This window comes from Podarcis cretensis (genome assembly GCF_951804945.1).
Source record: "Podarcis cretensis genome assembly, chromosome: 9".
NCBI lineage: Eukaryota > Metazoa > Chordata > Lepidosauria > Squamata > Lacertidae > Podarcis > Podarcis cretensis.
In genome coordinates, this window is record NC_137178.1 from 26434004 (window position 1) to 26457620 (window position 23617).

General features: G+C 42.6%; 1 long non-coding RNA gene across 3 annotated transcripts in view; it reads left to right on the top strand.

The window, feature by feature from the left end:
- Positions 1 to 19204, top strand: part of LOC307223938 — a 45175-nt gene extending 25971 nt beyond the window's left edge. Inside the window, exons 3-7 of one of the 3 annotated variants that reach the window (XR_013842330.1) lie at positions 9314 to 9523; positions 13317 to 13417; positions 14526 to 14575; positions 17412 to 17487; positions 19065 to 19204. This is a non-coding gene — a long non-coding RNA (uncharacterized lncRNA). The remainder of the gene's footprint in view (positions 1 to 9313; positions 9524 to 13316; positions 13418 to 14525; positions 14576 to 17411; positions 17488 to 19064) is intronic. The other 2 variants (XR_013842331.1, XR_013842332.1) reach the window with 2 other exon arrangements.
- The last annotated feature ends 4413 nt before the right edge of the window (positions 19205 to 23617 follow it).

Sequence of the window (23617 nt, forward strand, 5' to 3'; positions counted from 1 at the left end):
AAGAAGCATTTCTGTTAAACACGACAATACTTTAAACAGGGAAACAGGACTCCAACAGTGCCATATGGTGGCACAATATTATACTGCATATACAACCATAGCTGTCAAGTGTCCCTTATTTGGCAGGACAGTCCCTTATCCCAGCACCATGTCCCGCTGCTGTCCCTTATTGATGAGGCTTCATTTGGCTGCTGGCTGGGCTTCCTGCCTTTGGCTCAGAGGGGCTCAGAAGTTGAACATACTTGTGCCCAGAAAATCCCTTATTTTGGCTGCTGATCCCTTATTTTCAAATCTGTAAGTTGACAGCTATGTATACAACACATATAGTTCACTTTTTCTTTACCAATCTAGCTGAGTCCTTGCAGTTCAGAGAAAGAGAAGGATTATGAAGTTATGGAAGTTGGCCAATGTCCCAATTTCTTATAGTATCTTGGTGTGTGCTCAGAGCAGGGTCCAAGTTTGGTTGAGAACCCATGAAGATTGTTCCACTAGTCGGACACTCCACATGCGGATCACATTCTCTTAATGTATATATCTGTTTAGTATGTTGATGTATGGACTACAAGGGGAGCGGAGTTCATTCAGGAAAATGCATTGTAAGTGAAACTGTTGCCTTTTATTAGTCATCAAATTATTATAATACGAGTAAAATTCCAGTCAGTGTCACTAATATTCTGTTTCTATAGGGGAAATTCATATAGTGCAGCAGATGCACTACACCAGTGCAAGCATTTCTCATCAGCAATGGCTGAGCTAGCCAATGTTTCAGCTGGAAGGTGCTTCTCCCACTGCAAATTTGGACAGTGCTCTGCCTTTCTTTTTCTGGAGGAGTAAATGGCAACCATTTGCTTAATAGCGGATGCACCATTGCACTCAGTAACACCATTTGAATACCTGCTCCTTAATCTTGGCAAACACATCCATAGAGATACCATGCCATTTTCACAGAAAAGAGATGGGGAGGGAAAGCATGTGAAAAGTGCCCTCGACTAGACAAGAGACTGCCATCAACAAGAGAAACTGAGAAACGCAAGAGAAGCTTTGCAAACTAAGGCTGCACTCCCTTTGCTTCTCTGCGAGTAAGCAAACCCTGTTGAACTCAGGGGGACTTACTGCTGAGTAAGTAGCATTGCCATGCAAATACTCCAGCTATGGGGATCTACACATTCAGAACCAAATCAGAATGCTGTGACATAAGCATTTCATGTCTTGCATGTGAATTTTGTTTCACATTCAGAAGACAGACCATAAGGTAGATGCTGCCATCTAGAGAAAAACAGCAAGAGCTTCCCATATCACTTTGTGATAGCCTTTTCCTCTTGGGGAGAATCAGCAGGAACAGCTTGTGAATCTAGAGAGGATCTCTGGAGAGGGGCTGCAGCTCAGTGGTAGAACATCTGCTTTGCATGCAGAAAGTCCCACACAAGCCCTGGCTGGGAGTAACCCCTTGTCTGAAACCCTGGGAAGCTGCTGCCAGTCTGTGTTGACTGAGTCAGGTATAAGCCTATTATTCCAACAATGGATTCAGTGATAAATGCACGTATGGATGGAATACCTTCCTGCTCTTTACTCTGTGCAGGATAGCAATTAGTGGTACCTTGGGTTACATACGCTTCAGGTTACAGACTCCGCTAACCCAGAAATAGTACCTCAGGTTAAGAACTTTGCTTCAGGATGAGAACAGAAATCATGCTCCGGCTAATGGGAAGCCCCATTAGCTAAAGTGGTGCTTGAGGTTAAGAACAGTTTCAGGTTAAGAAAGGACCTCTGGAACGAATTAAGTACTTAACCCGAGGTAGCACTGTACCACTTTCTTGCCCCTCAGTAGATCAGAAAGACTAGCACACAAACATAGACCAGATCAAATATTTCTGGTGTGTGTTCATGCCATTTCTGGGGGGCTGGGGTTTACTGGGAGGGTGGGATAAAGGGTGGGGGGTGCATGGGGTTTTTAAATTTTTGTTTTTAAACACAAGCATTTACTCTTAATTCTCCAGGTTTGAAAGAAGAAGTGCCAAAAGGAGTTAGTGTTATTTGCTGGGTCGATTGTTCAGCTGCCTCTTCTCTCTCCCCCCCCCCCCCTTTCTTCATAATGCAAAGGTGCTTTGTTTACTCCCCAGTTCTATTTGAAAGAAAAAAGGAGCCTGCTCAAATCAAACAGACACGCACAAAGGAACGATGGAAAAATACCTGAAAGACAAGAAAGAAAAGTGGGGGGGATTTACCTTGTCTCGGGCTATTATGCACACATACAGATAAATAAACAGCCCACTCTGTTCAAAGGATGAGCACACAGACTAAGCCTTAATGGTAAAAAGGAATCTTTTTTTAGATAGAGGCTGCCTCCCAAACTCTTATTACTGGCAACAATTCTTGGAACACAGCCAGGGTGACTTATTATGAACTACTGGATTCTGTGTGGTTTATCATTTACTTCCTGGGCCTGCAAATAGTTCTATATCCACAAATCTTTACAAACATTCAGGACATCGATTTCAGCAAAGCTACTCGCATCTTTAGAGATTAACATGTGTGTTTTCAGTGCATTTTAAGAGTTGCATCCACGCTGAATGAGCCCCACCGGGGGAAAGTATAGATGAGATGGCAGCAATTTCATGTCTTATTAGGGGTTACTTCACTTCAGTTTTAGTTAGAAGGGGAGATTCCATAACATTTGAGAATGTTCTACAGCACATTGTTTAAAAAGAAAAGAATAATCAACAAGTGCTGGGAGAGCTTCCAAACTGATCTGGGAAATGGATTGGCTTCCTATCATTTGTAAGGCACAACCCAAGAACATTCTTCCAGTACAAAGCATCACATGATACTCATTAGGCGGTCCTATGAAGTCTCCATGCACCTGTGTTACTGTGAATATAAATGGAAACAAGGTACAGTGGTACCTCGGGTTAAGTACTTAATTCGTTCCGGAGGTCCGTTCTTAACCTGAAACTGTTCTTAACCTGAAGCACCACTTTAGCTAATGGGGCCTCCTGCTGCCACCGCGCCGCCGGAGCACGATTTCTGTTCTTATCCTGAAGCAAAGTTCTTAACCTGAAGCACTATTTCTGGGTTAGCGGAGTGTGTAACCTGAAGCGCATGTAACCTGAAGCGTATGTAACCCAAGGTACCACTGTAGATCTCATTGGTTTCTTTGAGACATACTTAACCTCCCATTTAAATCAATGAAACACAAAACAACAGCGTAATCTTATACATTGTTGGGGGGGAGCATAGCCCTCCAGATATTATTGGGCTATCACCTGCATCCGCCCCAGCCAGCTCTGGCAGTGGGGAGAGATAATGGGAGCTGCAGTTCATCAACATCTGGAGAGCCACAGATTCCCCATCCTTGCTATACATAGAACTGGTGCTTGTATGGAACTTTTCCTAATTGCCCAAAGAACTTCATGCACATAATCTTAAGAACATTGGGAGAGCTCTGCTGGATCAGATCACAGAACTATCTCTAGTACAACATCCTGTCTCCCACAGTGGCCAACAGAATACCCCTGGAAAGTCCATAACCAAGGCATGAGCACAATCTCCACCTCTTGCTTGTGTTCTCCAGTGACTAGTATTCAAAGCAAAACTTCATCTGATCTTGGAGGTATTATGACCAGAGGCCACTGATAGTCATATCCTCCATGAATTTGTCTAATCCACTCTTCATACCATCTACATTTGTGACCATCACCACAGCTACTTGTTAGGTAAGCCACTATTATCATCCTGATCTTACGTATGGTGGATTGAGGCTTTCCTAAGGCTATCTTGCATCTGAGCTGAGATCTGAATGCAGGGCTTGGCAGCTGATATCCCACTCATATGCCTGCCGTTGTTGTTGTTGTTTAGTCGTTTAGTCATGTCCAATTCTTCGTGACCCCATGGACCAGAGCACGTCAGGCACTCCTGTTTTCCATTGCCTCCAGCAGTTTGGTCAAACATGTTGGTAGCTTCGAGAACACTGTCCAACCTGCTACGCTGTGCTAATAATGAAGTGTGTCGTGTTCCATGTACGACACACTAACATTTGCTCCTTTCCCAACATGAGATCACTGCATGGACATATCTGCTAGCACATTCTCATGCTTCCACATTCCCTGACACTTCTAGTATCATGAATGCATCTTCCTACTTTTCTACATCTCAAATGATTTAGGCCTCAAATTTGCAACTAGTGAATTTCAGAAGCCCCATCATATGACTAAACCCAAGACCTCTGACCTAGATTTTGCCTCAATTTTACAAGATTGTGCACAGATTGCCTTTTAATCCCTCATTGGCAACAAAGAAGAATTGCTGCTTATATCTTGTTGCTGCAAACTTATCTCTAAAGTCATGTCTGGAGATAATTCCTGGGGAGAACATCAGTCTACCCCTAGAGTATGGTTGGGTGAAATGAGAGTTGCGATGGTTGCCAGCCAGTTTGTCACCTGGTGATATTGCTTTTATCACTAAATACACCAGTATGGTTGGGCAGGGTGGCTGAAGCTACATTCTTCTCCCTCATCCCTCCCCAGCAGCTGTGTCCCTCAGGACTTGTAACTTGGATCCATGGCAGGTATGGGAGGAGAATGAAGAAATGACATGGCATCTCTGTGTCCTTAGGATATCAGTGCCAAAGGATGGGACTAGTTCTGAGCCGTCTTCAGCTTTTGCTGCTAATGAACAGAGCATGTGAAGAATAAAGGTCTTGTTTTTGAGGGAGGGAGTGCAGCTCAATAGGAAACATTTGCTTTTCATGGAGAAGGTCCCGTGTCTAATGTCCAATATCATCAGGTAGTACTGAAAAAGACTCTGCCTGAAACCCTGGAGAGCAACTGCCAATCAGTGTAGACACTACTGAGATAGATGGATATTAGGCATCTGCCCATTTTTTCAGAGGCTTTTATAGAGTGTCTTTGAGCTTCTCTTGGCTGTAACACTTTACTGCCACCATGCTTGATTAAGAATCTCAATATTGCATATAGATAGATACATAGCTTTATCCTGCTCTGGGTGTATAATATTATTTATCTTATTAACTATTACATTTATTGTTTGGAATCCATAGAATTCAAGCAAGATTTTAAAAATGAGTTAAGAACCAGGTACAAGTGAAAACTTGTAATTTCTACAGAACTCATCCAGTGTAACTATAAAAAGGATAAATTCTCCCCACCCCACGAAAGTAAGGTTACCAGACGTCCATGCTTCCCAGAGACAGTCCCCGGATTTACAGCTTTCTCAGCATTCACATGTACATAGCAAACAATAAGTGTCCCTGGATTCACTGAAAAAAATCTGGTAACCTCACACTAAAGAGCACCACGAACAAAGCTGCCATCAGATCCAATTTAAGAACCCTAAGCCTGGACGAACAGAAAGGTCTTAGCCTGGTGCTGGAAAGCTGACAGTGATGGTATCAGTCGCGTTTCTCTGGGAAAAGCATTCCACTACAGTGGTACTTTGGGTTATGAACTTAATTCGTTCCGGAGGTCCGTTCTTAACCTGAAACTGTTCTTAACCTGAGACACTACTTTAGCTAATCGGGCTTCCCACTGCCACCGCGCCGTCGGAGCACGATTCCTGTTCTCATCCTGAAGCAAAGTTCTTAACCCAAGGTACTATTCCTGGGTTAGGGGAGTCCGTAACCTGAAGCGTATGTAACCCAAGGTACCACTGTACTGGGGAGCTACCACTAGAAAACCCTCCCTTAGAGGAGGCACATGGAGAAGGGCTCCTGCTGATGAGTGTCTAGTGTTGTGTGGGTTAGACTACACATTTACACCAATTCTGTGATAATTTTCAAAATTCTAAATAGCAGCTGGGGGGAATCAAGATTGAGGGCAGGATTTAACTCTTTTATGCGCGTGCACACACACACACACACACACCATGGTCCCAAAGAAAATCTCCACCTAGGAAATTGTTCTAGGAAGGGAAATCCTATGAGTGCCAATGGAAGTTCCCCACTCCCCCCCCCCCCGAGTGAATAGTAGCTTCAGAATAGTTGGTAACGCAGCCCATGCTCACTGCAATCATGCAATTAATGTCACATCTAGTTTAGCTCTTTCACCAAGGCTCCCAACGCAATTGATCTGAAGCATTTTGGACTTAAGCTGATTTACTTCTCTTGGTTTTCTTCCCATATCTTGAACTCTGCCCTTTGGTCACTCCCCAGCCCATTGTTGTCCCTGTCAGCTTTGATTAGCCACTGACCTACACTTTGCTGGTGTTTGTGCAGTCCGGAGCATGCTGTTTGTTTTTTAAAATCTATCATGATTTTGTCTTCCTCCACGATGATAAACTCTGCATTTCACTAATAGAGCTATAAAAATTAACTAACCTAACTTTTATTAGCTTGTTTGTTTCAACTACAAACGTGGTGGGACGAGGTGCACCCTTGACCTGACCCCTTTTTGTCGCTCCAATCATGTGATCATGTAAACAGATGTCAGTAGCAATGTCTAAATACCACTTAGAAAAAGGTATGGGGCAATGTATTCTCTTTTATTGGCCAATCTTTCTTAGGATTCATGGTTCTTCATGAAATGCCATTTGGCAAGATTTTATTTATGTATTAATCTGCTGTAGGGAATAGGTCCATCCTTTTGGTAGACTTCATCACCACCTAGGATGAAGACTGATAAAAACCAAGTTCAGAGTGAATATTTGACCCACAGTGCAAGTCTAGTTTTCTCCTGGGTTCTCACAGGAAAGGACAAGTGTGGATACCAGCACATGGGACATGGTTAAGCTTCAGGACTTCCCTGAGACATCATGCCACTTTAGGCAAGATTTTGCTGCCCATCCCATGCCCAGATGTCAAGTGTCATATGAATCTTATTTCAATGGTGGCTAGGAGATAGTGTCCTCTATTATATCTGTGGGCACCAGGCAATTTTCAAGGGTGCAGGCAAACCCAGCTCAGAGTGAAGTGCCTGGGGAACTCATGAGAAACAGCCAGGTGGTTGATACCACTGTCCTGCCACAATTCCCCAGAATGTCCTACCCAAGGCAGCTGCCTCACTTTGCCTAATGGAAGTGTGCAGAAGCTTTGGCCCTCCAGATGTTACTGGGCTCTATCTCCCATCATCCCTGGCCATTGGTCATGCTTACTGGGGCTGATGGTAGTTGTAGTTCCACAACATCTGGAGGACCAAAGGTTCTCTACACCTAGCCTTAATGGTAGAGCCATCCCTGTTCAGTCTTCTTGGCCCCACCCCATACTTTGGGGAAGCTGTTGGCCTTTTAATTTTTCAAGGTGCCATATACACATGTGTGCATGTATCCATTCATTCATTTCCTTACTAAGTAAAAAAGGAAAAGAGAACTCTTCTTAAAGAGGGATAAAAATTCTAGGGCTGAGCTGGAATGGCTCATCTCATACCTGTCAACTGCCCCAGGGGGAAAAAAAACTAGGACATCTTGGTTTTCCCCTCAAGAGCACAGCTGCCATTTGGGACATGTTGCTCTAGCACAATTTTCGGCCGAGATCTCACCCTGAAAAAAGCGTGTTTTGTTCCATGCCCCCCAAAAGCACTTTTTCAGATCCACAATGTCACACATGTCGCATGACTCGTGCAGGATTTTGAATACCAGGGATATGGTGTCCCAGATTTGGGCCATGTCAACTGGTTGGGTCAGAGCCACAGAAATAGCCACACTGGCAGCAGGAGAAATTAGGAGAACTTGCTTTGGGGGGGATTCATATTAGGCAAAATTGCATACAAAAATGTGTGCATTTGAAGAAATTCACACTGAAATTTTAATTTTCATGACAAATATATATATCATAAACTGGTCTGGGAATGTGCAGAACTGATGACTGGAAATGTGAGAAACAGAAACAAACCAAATTTGACAGATTTGTCCCTCCCTACTCAAGACACTGGCTTGTCATGATATAGATAGAACATGGTTGTATTAGGATGGTTGAGGAGACACCCACTCACCCAGGCTGAAAGAACACCATCTGAACATTCAGACAGCATGTGAAGGGCACTCTACACATATGAGGAACTGTTCCACTTGGGGGGGGGGACCCTGCAAAGGGCTAGTGTTTTGGATGAGTAGGATCATTGTTTGAGATGCACACAGTTTTAACAGCCTGAAATTTTCTATATACAATAAAATTCTACAGTTCACACTGTGCTCAGCATAGATTTACAAAATAATTTGTTAAAATATTTTTTATTCACAATGTTCTTGAATTACAAAAGAGGGTGCAATGTTTCTTTCCTCTTCTCCCCCCCCCCCCCCATCATAGGGGTCTTAATTTGAAGTTGCAGACTCTGATGTTCAAACGAATTGATCTATAGATATGGGTGGTTTTGCATCCTAGGTATATATGTGACTTCAAATGTCAATGCAAACGGCCCCATTACTTTTCTATTAATAACTGCCCCCCCCTTCTCCCTCACTTGGTGCAGCTGAATGTCTGTAGTTAGATGGCTTCTTTCCAGAGAGCAATGAGTGGGGTCAGATCAGCAACTAACTTTTTATTCACGAACATACCGGCTGACTGATGGAAATTTCTAACAGTCTTAAGACTTTAAGCTCTTGGTACAAGGGTTTACATCAGACCCTTCATGGAAGGGGAAAGCTAGCTAATCCTTGAACTGCTAAAACTTCCCACAAGAAAAGACAAACCACCACAGGATGGGGTTTGTGTATTGGATTTATTATACTCAATTTATTTATGAAGGATAATAGACCTTGATATCTTAGATCTCAAGGACCATCGTCGGGGGTGGGAGCTCCAGAAACAGTGATCTTTGGTTGGTACTCAGTGGATTGCCTCCAACTAAGTCTTACTCAGAGTAGACCCACTGACATTAACAGGCCTAAGTTAGTTGTCTATTGATTTCAATACGTCTACTCTAAGTAGGAGGACCATTGGCTACAGCTCATTGTATCTACTGTAAGTTCGAGTTGCTGGCTGGTGTCGTTGCCCCTTATGCAGTTGGCATTTTTGTTTTCTTACCCCTTTTTCCAAAACAGTGTATATATTTAAAAAGAAGAAAAGAAAAAGAGCAAGAAAAGAATGCTGAATTCTTTGATGTTTTCTTTGAGCAAAACAGACTTCCTCTTTAGAGCAAAGAGGCTTCAGTTCAAGGTATTCAGTCGTTACTGTCAACTTCACCATTTTAAATTTTTTGGGCACATGTTGGGTTGTTGTTGTTTTGGTAGACTGGTTGGCTAGTTGTTTCTTAGAGCAATTCTAACTCTAGCCCAGCTGGCTCCTAAGGAGAACAGAAGCAAGGGTGGCACTGACACTCCTCCTCTCTCTCTCTCTCTCTCTCTCTCTCTCTCTCTCTCTCTGCAGCACCAGCAAATCAGGCACTTCTTTTGCATCCAGATTCAGTCAGCGGGCTCCAAAGCATGCCATTCCTTTGGAACAGAAGCTTTCAAGCTACTGAACAGGATATATTGATTTTATCCAATAATGCATGAGATTTGAAAGCTTGCTGTGGGCAGGGAAGTTGCGGCTGCTTCTTTCAAGCATTGCTCTTTAAATGGAGAAGTCAAACGAGCAGTAAGCCCAACTCAGAGCACTTGAAATGACTCCCAGCATTTCTATTCATCCATACAATAATCTCTTGAAGTCTAGGGGTTTCCAAGCAACCTTGACAACGCCAGTGCATGTCTGCATGAAGCCTCTCTGCCATTGTGCTTAACTTGGCTTTCTTTCCCCCTCTTTAATTACGAATGGGAGAAGCGTCCGGCAGGAGTGTTCAAACATGTCCTTGTTAAAATAGTCAATAAAGGGCGCTGAGATTTGCGGTGCACCATATATACCATTACTCAAGAATATACATTATAGGGTACAATTTTTCGCTACAAGGCACAGCCTTCTCTTTACCACAAAATGATACCTTAACGTAAAGGTTAATTGGAAGGTCTGAAATACAGATCTAATCGATAATTGGACAGGCTGCCCAGACATTTGTCATTGTTAACAAATACACACAGAATAATTACACTTTAAAATTCTGTGGTGCTCTATTCTTTGTCATTTCCCTGTGCAAAAATAACCTCCAAAGTTTAAAAAAAAAAAACACAACACCACTTGGAAAACCCCCTATTTGTCATCATATGGGGTTTAACATACAATTGTATATAATCTTTCGTAGGCTGGAAAATTCAAAGTCTTCACAGGAAGGTTGACTTCATAGAACCATCTGATTTGTGACACCTTAATTCTCATTGAATAGATTTCCCCCCTGTAAGTCTTAGGAGGTGAAAAATATTGCCCCCCCCCTTCCTCAAAGCTTTTTGTTTGTTCGTTTTCACTCAGACTAGGCCTCATTTACTGCCGGATTTGCGCTGGATCCTTCTGGAGTACCTCAGAGTTGTTAAGCGACAATCTAAAAGCCGATTTAGGATTAGGATAGCTTAACCAGGTGAACTGGGGGCTTCGCTTTGATTGGGTAGGAAAGCTAGCACTGTGCTTGGTAGTCCATCTTGCGATACCGAAAGGCTTTATCAACATCCTGAGAGGAGTGCATTCAGAATAGGTGGCAATGAGAATCTCACTAATCAGCGAAGGATTATCTGGGGCTCAGAGCTATACTGCTTCTAATTCCTTCTTCATGACGCTGTTCATGCACTGCAAAATGATCTAGTGCAACACCACCAGTATAAATATTAGATGAGCCTCTTCAGTCTCTTAATTAGCACTTTCCGAGGGAACTGGGTGTTGAGCAGTCAGAAGTAATCAGTTGTGAAATAATACAGGTTGGGTGGGGGGGGAGGACGGAAAGCCAAAATTACAGCAGGATTTAAAACAGGATTTATGGTCCTCAACACAGGGTTGCGCACTGTACTTTTCTCATCTGCTCTTTCCTATTTCTGAAGTTAAGTTCGCTCTAGGCTTGGTCTCATAGCCTCACGTTAAACCACACCGGTTTGTCAAAGGCGCTGCGATCAAATCGACATGTTAGTTTTGGGGCTTCTGTAAATGTTTCCTGCTCATCCTGGAGTGAACGCTCCTGTGGGAAACAGGGAAACGTTAGGCGAGTAAAATGTCAGATTCTGGCTGCATAACCTTCCAGGATTTTTAGCATACATTTTGTTAAGTTGTGGGTGAACATATCAGACAACACAGCGATTCTTCAACAGCTCTTGTTTATTCACAGGCCAGGACAGAACTGAACTGAAGGTTTCAGTCAGCCTGCTTATATAGAGCTCCAGTACAACGTAACTGTAACAATTTTCTAAAACTATCCAATCACTTGACATCACTTTCGATCCCTTATTTGCATAACTATCTACAGTATCCCCCTGCTGGCCCAGGGTGAGAACTTCCTAACAGGAGGAACTTAAGCACCAGGAAGAACTTTCTGACGGATGCTTTGGTTGAGAATGCTGCATTGCAGGGGGTGGGACTAAATGACCCTCGTGGTCCCTTCCAACTCTACAGTTCCATGATTCTGTTGTGCAAGATTGTGGAATAATGTGAAACATTCTCCATAGTGTTTTAACATTCAATCCCTTTTCACAGGGAACTCTAGGAATTCATAGAATCATAGAATCTTGAGTTGGAAGGGACCAAAGGGTCATCTAGTCCAACCCCCTGCAATGCTGAATTGTAGCTCTGGGAGGGGCCCTCAGCACCGTGAACAAACTACAGCTCCCAGAATTCTTGGTGAGAAGCCATGACCGTTTAAAGTGACATCATAGTGTTTTAAATGAATGGTGTCAATGTGGCCCCAGTTAAAAACCACCTGCTGTGTTTAGGATCAGAGTCCAAACATCAAATTAAATGTCCTTAGAATATTATTATTTTCAATAGCCATTTTGCCCTTCACATATTTAAATACAATGTAAAACCACTCTTCTATAGAGCTCCAAGAGACGTGTATACAAAATTAACAATGTGGCTTTTCTCCCACACAGAGTTGTATTTGAATTGTCAGCACTGTTGTTTCTATTGCTCAGGAAAACAAGCATCTTCTTCACCAACGTGTTTCACTGCACACATTGTCAAAATGACAGAACAAGATAGCTTTAATTAGTTAACATCCAATTAGGTCCAGTATCTGGAAGACCACCAACAGGGTGGAACCACTCTTGCTTTCTCTGTTGTTTTAGATCTTACAGCCCCTCCTGCTCTCACCTTTCATGCCTCTTTGAACACGATGCTGACATACAATCATGCCTACAAACAGCTGAATGCTGAAACTACTTCTCCCATCAAATTAGAGCATGTCTGTGTTTGACCTTCCTCTCCTCATTTTTCCATTCTAGAATAAAACGATCCAGACTGTAAAAGCTGGTTTCAGAATAGATCTCCACACATTTTATTTCCTGAGGCACATGCTAGTAAGGTACTGCATTTTTCGCTCTATAAGACGCACCAGACCATAAGACGCACCTAGTTTTTGGAGGAGGAAAACAATAAAAAAAATATTCTGAATCTCAGAAGCCAGAACAACAAGAGGGATCACTGTGCAGCGAAAGCAGCAATCCCTCTTGCTGTTCTGGCTTCTGGGATAGCTGCACAGCCTGCATTCGCTCCATAAGATGCACACACATTTCCCCTTACTTTTTAGGAGGGAAAAGGTGAGTCTTATAGAGCTAAAAATACGGTCATTTAGGGACTAGAGTACAAGTGTTTCTGACTTAGGGTATGTCCACATTTTTAACTCAGAGTGACTTGAAGTCTGTTTTTCCAGCTGTTCTTCAAAATGCCAGTGGTGGACCTTGGGCTTTCAAATTTCAGTGGCACCCTGCTCAATGCCAAAATTCCTTCCTTCCCCACCTCTCACCTTCTGTTCTCCATCACTGTTGTAGTGCCCCCTGTAGCGCCCTCCCAGCTCAGCTCCCAGTGCAGGTAAACCAGTCACGCTCCCCTAAATCTGCGCCTGAAAACGCTTTCTACCTGAGATGTTAACATCACCAAAGGTCCCATATTGCTGATCAGGATATGATTTGTTTCAATATGTGCTCACACCGAGGAATGTTTAGGGGAGGTACTGTTTTTACCCCATCCGTAGTTGACACGCGTTTGTACCATCAGTCTCATCTGCACACAAAGTTTTGACAGTAAGAGCGGATGTGGCATTGCTGAGAAATACTAGTGGGTGTCAAGTGCATATCTGAGCATGCGCATTCTGACCACTCTGGATGTCTGCACTCTGAAGATGCTATTTTGAATTGGGTCCTGTTCACTTCCATGATGATATCACTACTGCAAGACCACCCACAGCAGCAGAGGTGGCTTTGGCAAAGGTGTTCAGACTTGTATTGGCTTGTGGATTCCATTTGCTGTGAAGCCGCTTTGAGAAGAAGAAGAAAATCCTTCAAATGTTTTTGTTTTTCTTCAGAAAGAAACAGGATGACCATGCAGAACATCATAGGATGTGAACGTCATGGGATCACGGATTTGAAATACAGCACTGGAAAATGTGATAAGTGTACATTAAATGTAAGTGTAAACATACTATTATATTCCAGTTACTTAGTAAACAGAAGTTTCCATTTCTTTCAATGGTATTTACTACTAAATAGTTTCCACAATGCATAGGTCTACATTCCCATAAAGTCCCCAGCACACAGGCCTCTAGCTATGGAATAGACATTCCCCACTATTTTAGCTTAAAGGGACACGGGTGGCGCTGTGGTCTAAACCACAGAGCCTAGGGCTTGCCAATCAGAAGGTTGGCAGTTCGAATCCCTGTGACGGGGTGAGCTCCTGTTGTTCAGTCCCAGCTCCTGCCCACCTAGCAGTTCAAAAGCACGTCAAGTGCAAGTAGATAAATAAGTACCACTCCGGCGGGAAGGTAAACGGCATTTCTGTGTGCTGCTCTGGTTCGCCAGAAGCAGCTTAGCCATGCTGACCACATGACTTGGAAGCTGTCTGTGGATAAACGCCGGCTCCCTCGGCCTATAGAGCGAGATGAGCACGCAACCCCAGAGTCATCCGCAACTGGACCTAACAGTCCTGGGTACCTTTATCTTTTACTATTTTAGCACTGGGTTCAGATCCAGATAATAAATGCAAGGCAGTATACTTTTGTTTCTGTTTTTAAATTTAAGCTATTGTGTTGTTATATTTGTGACTTTGTTGTTTGATGTTAATAACAGTAAGTACTCTCACTCTAGAAAGCCAGGACAGTAATTATTATGATAGCAGATAATAAATAAAGCTGTAAGCCTAACCATGCCTACTCAGAAGTAAGTCTCATTGAACTCTATGACGTTTTAAGTGAAGGTAGGACTGTAGTCTTTCCATCTCTAATTAATACTTCAAAAACAATACACATGTGTTGGTTTTATCAATTTAAACAAATTTAGGAGGAACAAAATGAGGAAAATGCAATTATAAGTTATTGTATAAACGTGCACTATTTAATCTTAGAGTATGACCGGAAAATTGCATTTAAAATTGTAATGTCATTTGTTCTCTTGTTGCCTGTATGAAAAGCCTTTGCTCATTCAAGTGGGCTTGCCATGCTTTCATGGGAGGGGGAAGAGAAAGGGAAGAAAGCAAATAGTTTAGAAGTCATATGTCTCATATCTAGTGCTACTTTCAGACCCAGAAAGGGGACGGCGTTTAATCTCACCACCCTCAACATATTTCCAGGTAGGCTTCAGATACCACGTCAGATGGGCTTCCATTTCTATCACTCCCTTAATGATGAATGAAATTCTCCATCTAAACAAATAAGCACTTCAGAGACTTCCCCTTGACAGGGCTGTTAATCCTAAGAGTCTGTCTTATCGCTGTACAATTCAAGGGTTGAAGATGTACAGTATCCCCGCACCGCCTGGCTCTTACACAGCTATGCATAAATGCTGACACATATAACAAGCAAACTTCTGTTCAGGTGGGTGCTTCTGTTCCACTGCTTGTATAGGCACAAACACTTTTTATCAGTCTCACAGAGCTGTGGCCCTCTTCATAATTTGGCCTTGTGGTTTAGACCAATTAGACCTCCTCAAGTATTTTGTTGACTGGTTTTCCTTCAGATAAACTATCTGATTGGCTTTAGTGGAATACATTCCCCCCCCCAACCTCTTTGAAGCATTGGCGCTATCCCCTAGAGGTCCCATGCAGGGATGGAGGGTGAAATTCATTCACATTGTCATGTGAGCTTACTGAATTCACACTTCCTGAACCAAACCACAGCTAGCCTTCAATATCTGAAGCAAAAATTTACATGTCTCCAAGTTTTGCAATGCAGTTATCCACCCAAAGAACATCTAGGAAATGTAAATGTGAGTGGACAATGCATACAGATGTGCATACTTTAGTGAAAATAATGTACAAAAAAGCATTCTTCTACAGGAAACTTGCTTGCAAAAATCCAGTAAAGATGAATGTTGCAAAATTGGAATATTCAGGACAAATAAAAGATTGCTTCAAACCCCAGAGGCTGTGGCACAACCCAACTTAGGGCCTTTCCCCCAGTCCAAATTAGCAAATAAGTGCAACACTGGAAGCAGAAGCAAAACCTTTTACCTCCAATAATGTTCTTCTACCGTCGTTGCCATCTACAGCAAAACTAACCCCATCATTTGCCACTGTCTTTATGTTGGATTAGTGTATCATGCTGTAAGTACTCAATGGAACTAGCAGGAATGCAGCACTCCAAATTATGTTGTCTGGGGTGGCCCAATCTATACATTGTTAATAGACAAGGCAGCCTGTCAGATGACTCCTGTGCCAAACTTCTATTGAAAATCACAGAGCACTACCAAATATTGGGGAACAAAAGGGCATATTTTCTGTTGTTGTTTTTCATCCCACGTCTATGGAGGGCATATGCAATATGAGCTACTGTTTGAAAAGCAGAACATCATGTGTTCCCAGTTTATAAATTATAAAATATTCAAAAGCACAAGCTCACTCCTAGGAATTGGTTACACTCCACAGTATCAGGAGCTGTTTTGTACTCTTTTATCTCTTCTGTGGGATGCCTCCTCCTCCTCCTCCTATCCAGGCTGCTCTTAACAGCATTACTGCAAAGAAAATAGATATTTGCATGCCCCGAGATCTGGAAAGATTTGGAAGAAAATAACATTGCCCCCCAAAAAGAATAAATAAGGAATGTGATTTGGATTGATCCATTCATTACTTTCAATCTTGTTCATCATCAAGATGCTTATCACAGATCACTATCCTTATTAAGGTGTCTTTGCAATTATACTATAGTCACTTTTATTCCAGGCTCTCAAAGCTTTTCTCAAATGTTGATTAAGCCTGGCAACTATTGTCAATAACAACAGCAACAACAGCAACCTTCTTTGGCACTGGTAGAGATATAGAAATGAATATGGTGGCTTGGTTCAGGGACGGCTAAGAGGTGACTGCATCCTTCTTTGGTTGCCAGTTTGTCTGCCCCATATCCCTCACCCTCTCTTTCCTTACCCTTTGTTATACCATGGAAGGAGCAGCTTCCTACCTGACAGGCATCCTCCCCAGCAAGAAATACAAGCTGATCTATCCTATCCCACCAGAAGGAGTGTCTGCCAGGTGAAAAGCAATGAATGGCCACCAACTTGGATGGCTTTGAATGAGGATTAGGCAGATACATAGACAACAAGACTATCAATGGCCACTATATCCTAACTCACTGGATCCTAACTTGCTCATCCCTGCAGAACTTGGGTTCAGATTGCTCCCAAAGTGAGAAGCAGTGCCTTATATATGTGTGCTGCTCTTAGACCAGCCTGCCTGCCCCCAAGCCTAGAGAAGTAGTTCTGGATGATCTGAAGTAGCATGCAAAGTACTACTGCTTCTTTGACAAGCAGTCATTCTTCATGCTGGGGAATGGGATACAGCATTTTTCAATACAATACTCCTATTTCCTATAAGAAGAGATATTCTGCAGTCCGCCCTGTTCTTCAGCCTGGGGAGGGCCCACTGTGTTCAGCCAAGCTGTTTCATGGAGGAATTATGCCATTGCCCAGAGTTCTAGTTTGCCTAAATAGGCTGAAGAAGTCGGCTTCGTTCCAGACTTCTGTATAGTGCTTTCTTCCGCCATTGTCAACACCAGTGAAGGACACTGCTTCCAACACTGAGGCAGATGCGTTTCGGTACAAAAACAGCACCTACAATCTAAAGTATTTTGTTTGCAATGTCGTATCTCAGCTGACTTTATAGCCCCTTATCACCTCGTTAAGCAAAGAGCTGAGTATTTGCTATATCCACAAAGCAGAATTTTCAAATCCATTGATCAAAATGAACCGCAAATGTTTCTGAAAGGGCTTTATGCCAATACAAATCTACTTTGCTTAGAGTCGTTACCTTGCACTTTCCCAGCACATGCATTTTTCTCAATTGCTCTTCTTTAGTCTATATGCATCTGTTGACTGGGATATTTATCTAAAGGGCACACAATACCATCTTGGGCAGCACTATCATATGTGATGTAACCACTGCACACAGAGACTGATCTTTATGTTTCCCTACGCAGGTTATCTTGGAAGCAGCATCATTTGTTGAATTGCAGCCTGAACTTTGCAATAATTAACGATCTTATTATTTCAGAGGTTAGACTTTTCTGTATTTGAATGTGTTGACCTTTTGTATGGAACTGATCAGGGTAAAATGTAACCTGTGTTAACAACTATTGTATAATCGTACTGTGCTGTGCTGAAAAGCATAGCTTTAATTGAACTCTAGCCTAAATCAAACGGGACGCGGGTGGTGCTGTGGGTTAAACCACAGAGCCTAGGACTTGCCGATTAGAAGGTCAGCGGTTTGAATCCCTGCGACGGGGTGAGCTCCCGTTGCTCAGTCCCTGCTCCTGCCAACCTAGCATCAAAGTGCAAGTAGATAAATAGGTACCGCTCTGGTGGGAAGGTAAACGGCATTTCCGTGCGCTGCTCTGGTTTGCCAGAAGCGGCTTAGTCATGCTGGCCACATGACCCGGAAGCTGTATGCCGGCTCCCTCGGCCAGTAAAGTGAGATGAGCGCCACAACCCCAGAGTCGGCCACGACTGGACCTAATGGTCAGGGGTCCCTTTACCTTTACCTAAATCAATCTTTTAAAAAAAGTGAATGGGAGACAGCATAAGAACATAAGAAGAGCCTGTTGGATCAGGCCCATCAAGTCCAGCATCCTGTCCCACAGTGGCCAACCAGATGCCTGTGGAAAACCACCAAGCAGGGCCTGAGGACAAGCACACTCTCCCCTCCTGTGGCTTCCAGAAACTCCAAGCATGAAGGCCAAGCATGACCATCACAGCTAGTACCCATGGATAGCCATATCATCCATGAATTTGCCCAGTCCTCTTTTCAAACCCTTCAAGTTGGTGGCCATCACTGCCTGCTGTGGGACTAAGTTCCAAAGTTTGACTATGTGCTGTGTGAAGAAGTACTTTCTTTTGTAAGTCCTGCATCTTCCAACATTCAGCTTCAATGGATGTTCATGAGTTAGTGTCTGCCGGTCAAAATGTCCCGAGGGCAGGGCTTTTTTCAGCTGGAACTTACTGGAACTCAGTTCTGGCACCTCTCACATGGACGCCATTGCCATTCTAAGAGAACAAGGGAGGTGTTTTCTGGCACCTCTTTTTCTAGAAAAATGGCACTGCCTGACAGGAACTTGAATATATTCCCCTATTACCAGCAGACACAAGTCCCTGGTGCAGAAAGAACCTTCCCATCTCACTTGAGAGACAAATGGACAAGTCCCTCCTTTCAACATGATGAAGAAGGGTTGCCAGTTGGTGAGGATAAAAGGAAGCTGCATTGGACCACTGAGTCATCTAGCTCAGTGTTGTTTGCAGTGCACTGACTGGCTGTGGTTTTCTAGGATTTCAGAAAAGGGCTATTCCCAGCTCTAGCTGGAGATGCTAGGGATCAACCATGAGTCCACCTGCATGCAAAGCATGGGAGAGAGGTCGCTGCACCCCATTGGTTATACATCTCCATCACATCTGTAGCTGCTTTCGAGAATCAAAATGGTAGCTCCGGTTCTCATTGTACGTGGTCAGTGCTGCAGCACCGGCATAGACTGGAGCTGTAGGCCCATTACAAAGAATCCCAAGCTGAAATACCCAAGAAAACAAAATGACACCATTTGAAATAAATTAACTTTTCCACCATCTGTATCCATTTCTGCCAGATCCACTGGGGACACAGGCCTGTATCTGCATTGATTGGATAAATTTCAAAGACCTTTTACCTGCTCTCTGTTTGTGCTGCTTCTCATATCTTTATGACATGAAATGAACTACTTGGCGCCACATTGCTGTTATCCATTAACCGTTCCTGTTTTCCTAATCATCTCAGACTCCATCTTTCTCTGTCCTATCTGTTATTGTCTTCTGAAGAGGGATGCAATGTTCCTTTAGCCGGGTCTGGTTTGCATGACATGATTTGTGTATCTGCCTACCAGAGTTTCTTCTGTGGAGCCCTGTATATTATCTTCTTTCCCCATTCTCTACCCCACCCCCGGCTTCTCCGTAACCAGGCGAAGAGGGTCATACATCTGTAAAATGACAGCAGTTATGAAAAATGGGGGCTTGGTACACATGGCTCTCATCACACAGAGACTCATCTTCCACACCACAGACAATACTTGTTTCCTTGAGAGGCAGACTGCAGTTAAAAACAGACAAAACACCTAATAAATTGCTTGGCCCATCAATTTAGCAATTTAGCAACTCATCAAAAACAATGCTGGAGATCAACAGGCAAATCAGAATTGTAGGGAGGTTCCCCCTGCTCCCTAGAAGGTGAGACATAGAAAATATGTAATTTACCACCTCTTTTTTCTGTGATGCTCAGTATTTAAAGGGGACAGTAAGTTTCCATATAATCAAAGGAAAACCATGCAAAGGCTCTTCCTAGGACTGAAAGATCTGAAAGGAACTTCCTGCCTTAACTGTGTTCACACCATAAAGCATATGTGTTTCCCCAAAATCATGGGAACTGTAGTTTGTTAAGGACACTGGGAACTGCAGTTCTGTGATGGAAAACTACAGTTCCCAACGTTCTTTAAATATATGGTATGTACACAGCCATACTATCACACGTAACCCAGCCCAGCCCATCAACAGGACTTGGGTTTGTTCATTCCCCCCATCCTTTCTCCAAGGTGCTTTCAGTTCTTACGACCTTCCCATTTTCATCTCACAACAGCCCTGAGAGTTAGATTAGACTGAAAGAGAAAAACTGCCCCTAGTTCAGTGTGCAATTTGAACTGAACTGAGGGAAAATTTGAACCAAGGGCCTGATACAGTGGTACCTTGGGTTACATATGCTTCAGGTTATAGAGGCTTCAGGTTACAGACTCTGCTAACCCAGAAATAGTACCTTGGGTTAAGAACTTTGCTTCAGGATGAGAAGAAAAATCGTGCTCCAGCAGCACGGCGGCAGCAGGAGGCCCCATTAGCTAAAGTGATGCTTCAGGTTAAGAACAGTTTCAGGTTAAGAATGGACCTCAAGAATGAATTAAGTTCTTAACCCGAGGTACCACTGTACTACACTCTTACCCAGAGATGTAGCCAGTGCTCAAGACTGATGGGAGTTGTAGTCAATGTTATCTGAACGGTACTATGTTGGCCACCCCCATGGTAACTACTTCAACACTCTGGCTTTATTGTCTCACGCTGGAAGCTAAAGTGGGGAGCTGACATTTTTCATTGTTTAGAAGCTTGTGTTAACTTCCCTCCCCATCCCATTCCTCAGACTCCAGTTCTGATGGATGGATCCTCCTCAGCCTAAAGAAAATTACAAAATCAGTTGCAGAGTTTTGAGAAATTAAAAAACAAAGTGCGAGACTGGCTTCATTATTATCAGATAATGGAGGCATACAAATTGGACAAGGAAATTGGATTCCAGGTGGAAAAATCGAAATTAGAAACAGAATTGTTAGAACCTAAAACTAAGATTTTGTCAAAGATGTATAACTTGCTGCTGAAATGGAATACTCAGGATGAAACGGTGAAGTCTACTATGATTAAATGGGCACAGGATGTTGGACATAATATTATGATGGCTGACTGGGAACAGTTATGGACCACTGGTATGAAATTTACGGCATGTAATGCCTTAAGAGAGAATATTATGAAAATGATTTACAGGTGGTACATGACCCCAGTCAAGCTTGCAAAAATTTATCATTTGCCCGATAATAAATGTTGGAAATGTAAAGAGACTGAAGGTACATTCTTTCACCTCTGGTGGACGTGCCCAAGGATTAAGGCTTTCCGGGAAATGATTTATAATGAAATGAAAAAGGTATTTAAATATACCTTCTTGAAGAAACCAGAGGCCTTTCTCCTAGGCATGGTTGGCCAATTGGTGCCAAAGAAGGACAGAACTTTTTTTTATGTATGCGACAACAGCAGCAAGAATACTTATTGCAAAATATTGGAAGACACAAGATTTACCCACGCTGGAAGAATGGCAGATGAAGATAATCGACTATATGGGATTGGCAGAAATGACCGGCAGAATCCGAGACCAGGGAAAAGAGTCAGCGGAAGAAGATTGGATGAAGTTTAAAGACTATTTGCAGAAATATTGTAAAATTAATGAATGTTAGAATGATGTTGGACAGAAATTAAGTGGTTTCCAGCTGTAATGCTTAAGAGATATGGAAAATAAGGTTTTGAAATAAGTAAAAACTAATGGTGAGGATTTGCTGAATTAATAATTTGAACTGGAATATAAAAAAGGGAGGTATGAGGAGGTCTGGAAAATAAGTTAAAAGAAAATAAGTAAATGGAAATTATATGTGTTTTTAGTTGTTTTTATTTTTGTATTTTTGTTGCTTCTTTTTGTTTTACATTGTATTATTCTTGAAAACTTCAATAAATATCTTATAAAAAAAAGAAAATTACAAAATCAGGTACAGCATTCTATTTAATTGATATTTTATTCATTTTAAGGATAATTACAAATGATGAATTCTCAATAAACTGCAATCTAATCTCACACTAAGGAATGGGGTGGGTGGGGAATTAGGGATGCTGGAGGATTCCATTTGAAATGGAAATGAGAGCAGAAAGTCTTGCATTGTTCATCAGAGGTCATGAATGGAAATCATACAAGCAAATACCATCAGTATTGGCAGTATTGCATAACTGCCAAAGATATGCAAATAAGGATTTAATTTACTGTATTGTTTTTGATGTTTGACTTACACTGAAATGCATTGAAATTAATTGTGCAATTAATTTCATAAGTTTTGCACATAGTAGATAATAAGAGCAACAACATAGGTTTTAGCAGAAGCGGAACTGCAGCAGAATGGAAACAGCAGCAAGTCAGACAAACCCAGGATTGGATGTGCCTTGCTAGGAGTATAGGGTCAATAATAAATGTGAATATACAAAAAAAATCCAGCCCAGATACTCTTACATGCTTAAATGTGTGACACTGAAGGACTTGGAGAATCAGGCACAAGTGCACCACAGTGTGTTTTGACATGGAAGTGAAGGCAAGGGAGCAAGCAACTGAGAGATGCAGTCTTTGCAAATGAGATCTCCTCTCTTCCATCTTAGCTTTGCTAGTCTTAACCACAAACCAGGTTTCATAGAACCAGAAACGCTTGGAGCAAAACAAATTAGATATGATACAGGGAGCCATATAGCCATATTTGTTCACACAACTGCCCTGGTCACATCTTTAGAAATGACATGATAGGTTCTATTTTTTATGACCAAAATATGCCAGTTGGTGAGGGAAGTGTAATTCTTCCCCAACTTTCTTCCCCATCTTTCATCTATTACCGTATTTTTCGCCCTATAGGACACACTTTCCCCCCTCCAAATACGAAGGGGAAATGTGTGTGCGTCCTATGGGGCAAATGCAGGCTTTCGCTGAAGCCTGGAGAGCGAGAGGGGTCGGTGCGCACCGACCCCTCTTGCTCTCCAGGCTTTAGGAAGCTATATGCAAGCCCTGGGAGCCCGGTGGGAGTTCCTGCCGTGCTTCCTAGGCTTGCGGATAGCAGCCTGCATCCCGAAGCCTGGGCGCGCTGAGCTTGTGGATAGCAGCCTGTTCTGGGGGCTGGGGTCAGAGGAAGCTAGGGCTTCCCCCGCCCCAGCCCCGCGCCTGGGGGGGAAATAAATTTTTTTTTCTTTATCCCCCCCCCAAAAAAACTAGGTGCGCCCTATGCGCCGGTGCGCCCTATTAGGCGAAAAATACAGTATTTTCTCACCAGCTCAGCTCACTTCTAAAATCAGGCTAGGAGAACAGTGAATGTATAATTGTAATTAGCTCTAATATATTTTTTCTAGAAATAGAAGAATATAAATATTTTTATAAATAAATAAATAAATAAATAAATAAATAAGGATTCAAAAGGATCAGCTGAAAATCCTGCCCTTTGGTATATTCAGAATGGACATGTACACATACCCAGGTTTGGTTTTCAAATGTTTTGAACAGGTCCTGTCACCTTTCACATCACACGTCTTCAGAGATTTATGCATTGCTGTTGAGTGACCTCCTGTGGCAGAAGCTTGGATATACTTCAGAGGCAACAGCATTATTCATTTTTCTCCAAATATGCAGAGGCATTTTCTGGGAAATAGGGCTCAACATGGAAAACTGGGATTCTGCAAACAAATCAGAGTGCAGATGAAACAAATTCATGCCCTTGCTGCCATATTCACTTCATATCTTCTCAGCACATTGAACTGTGCTATCTCACCCTATTATAGCAAG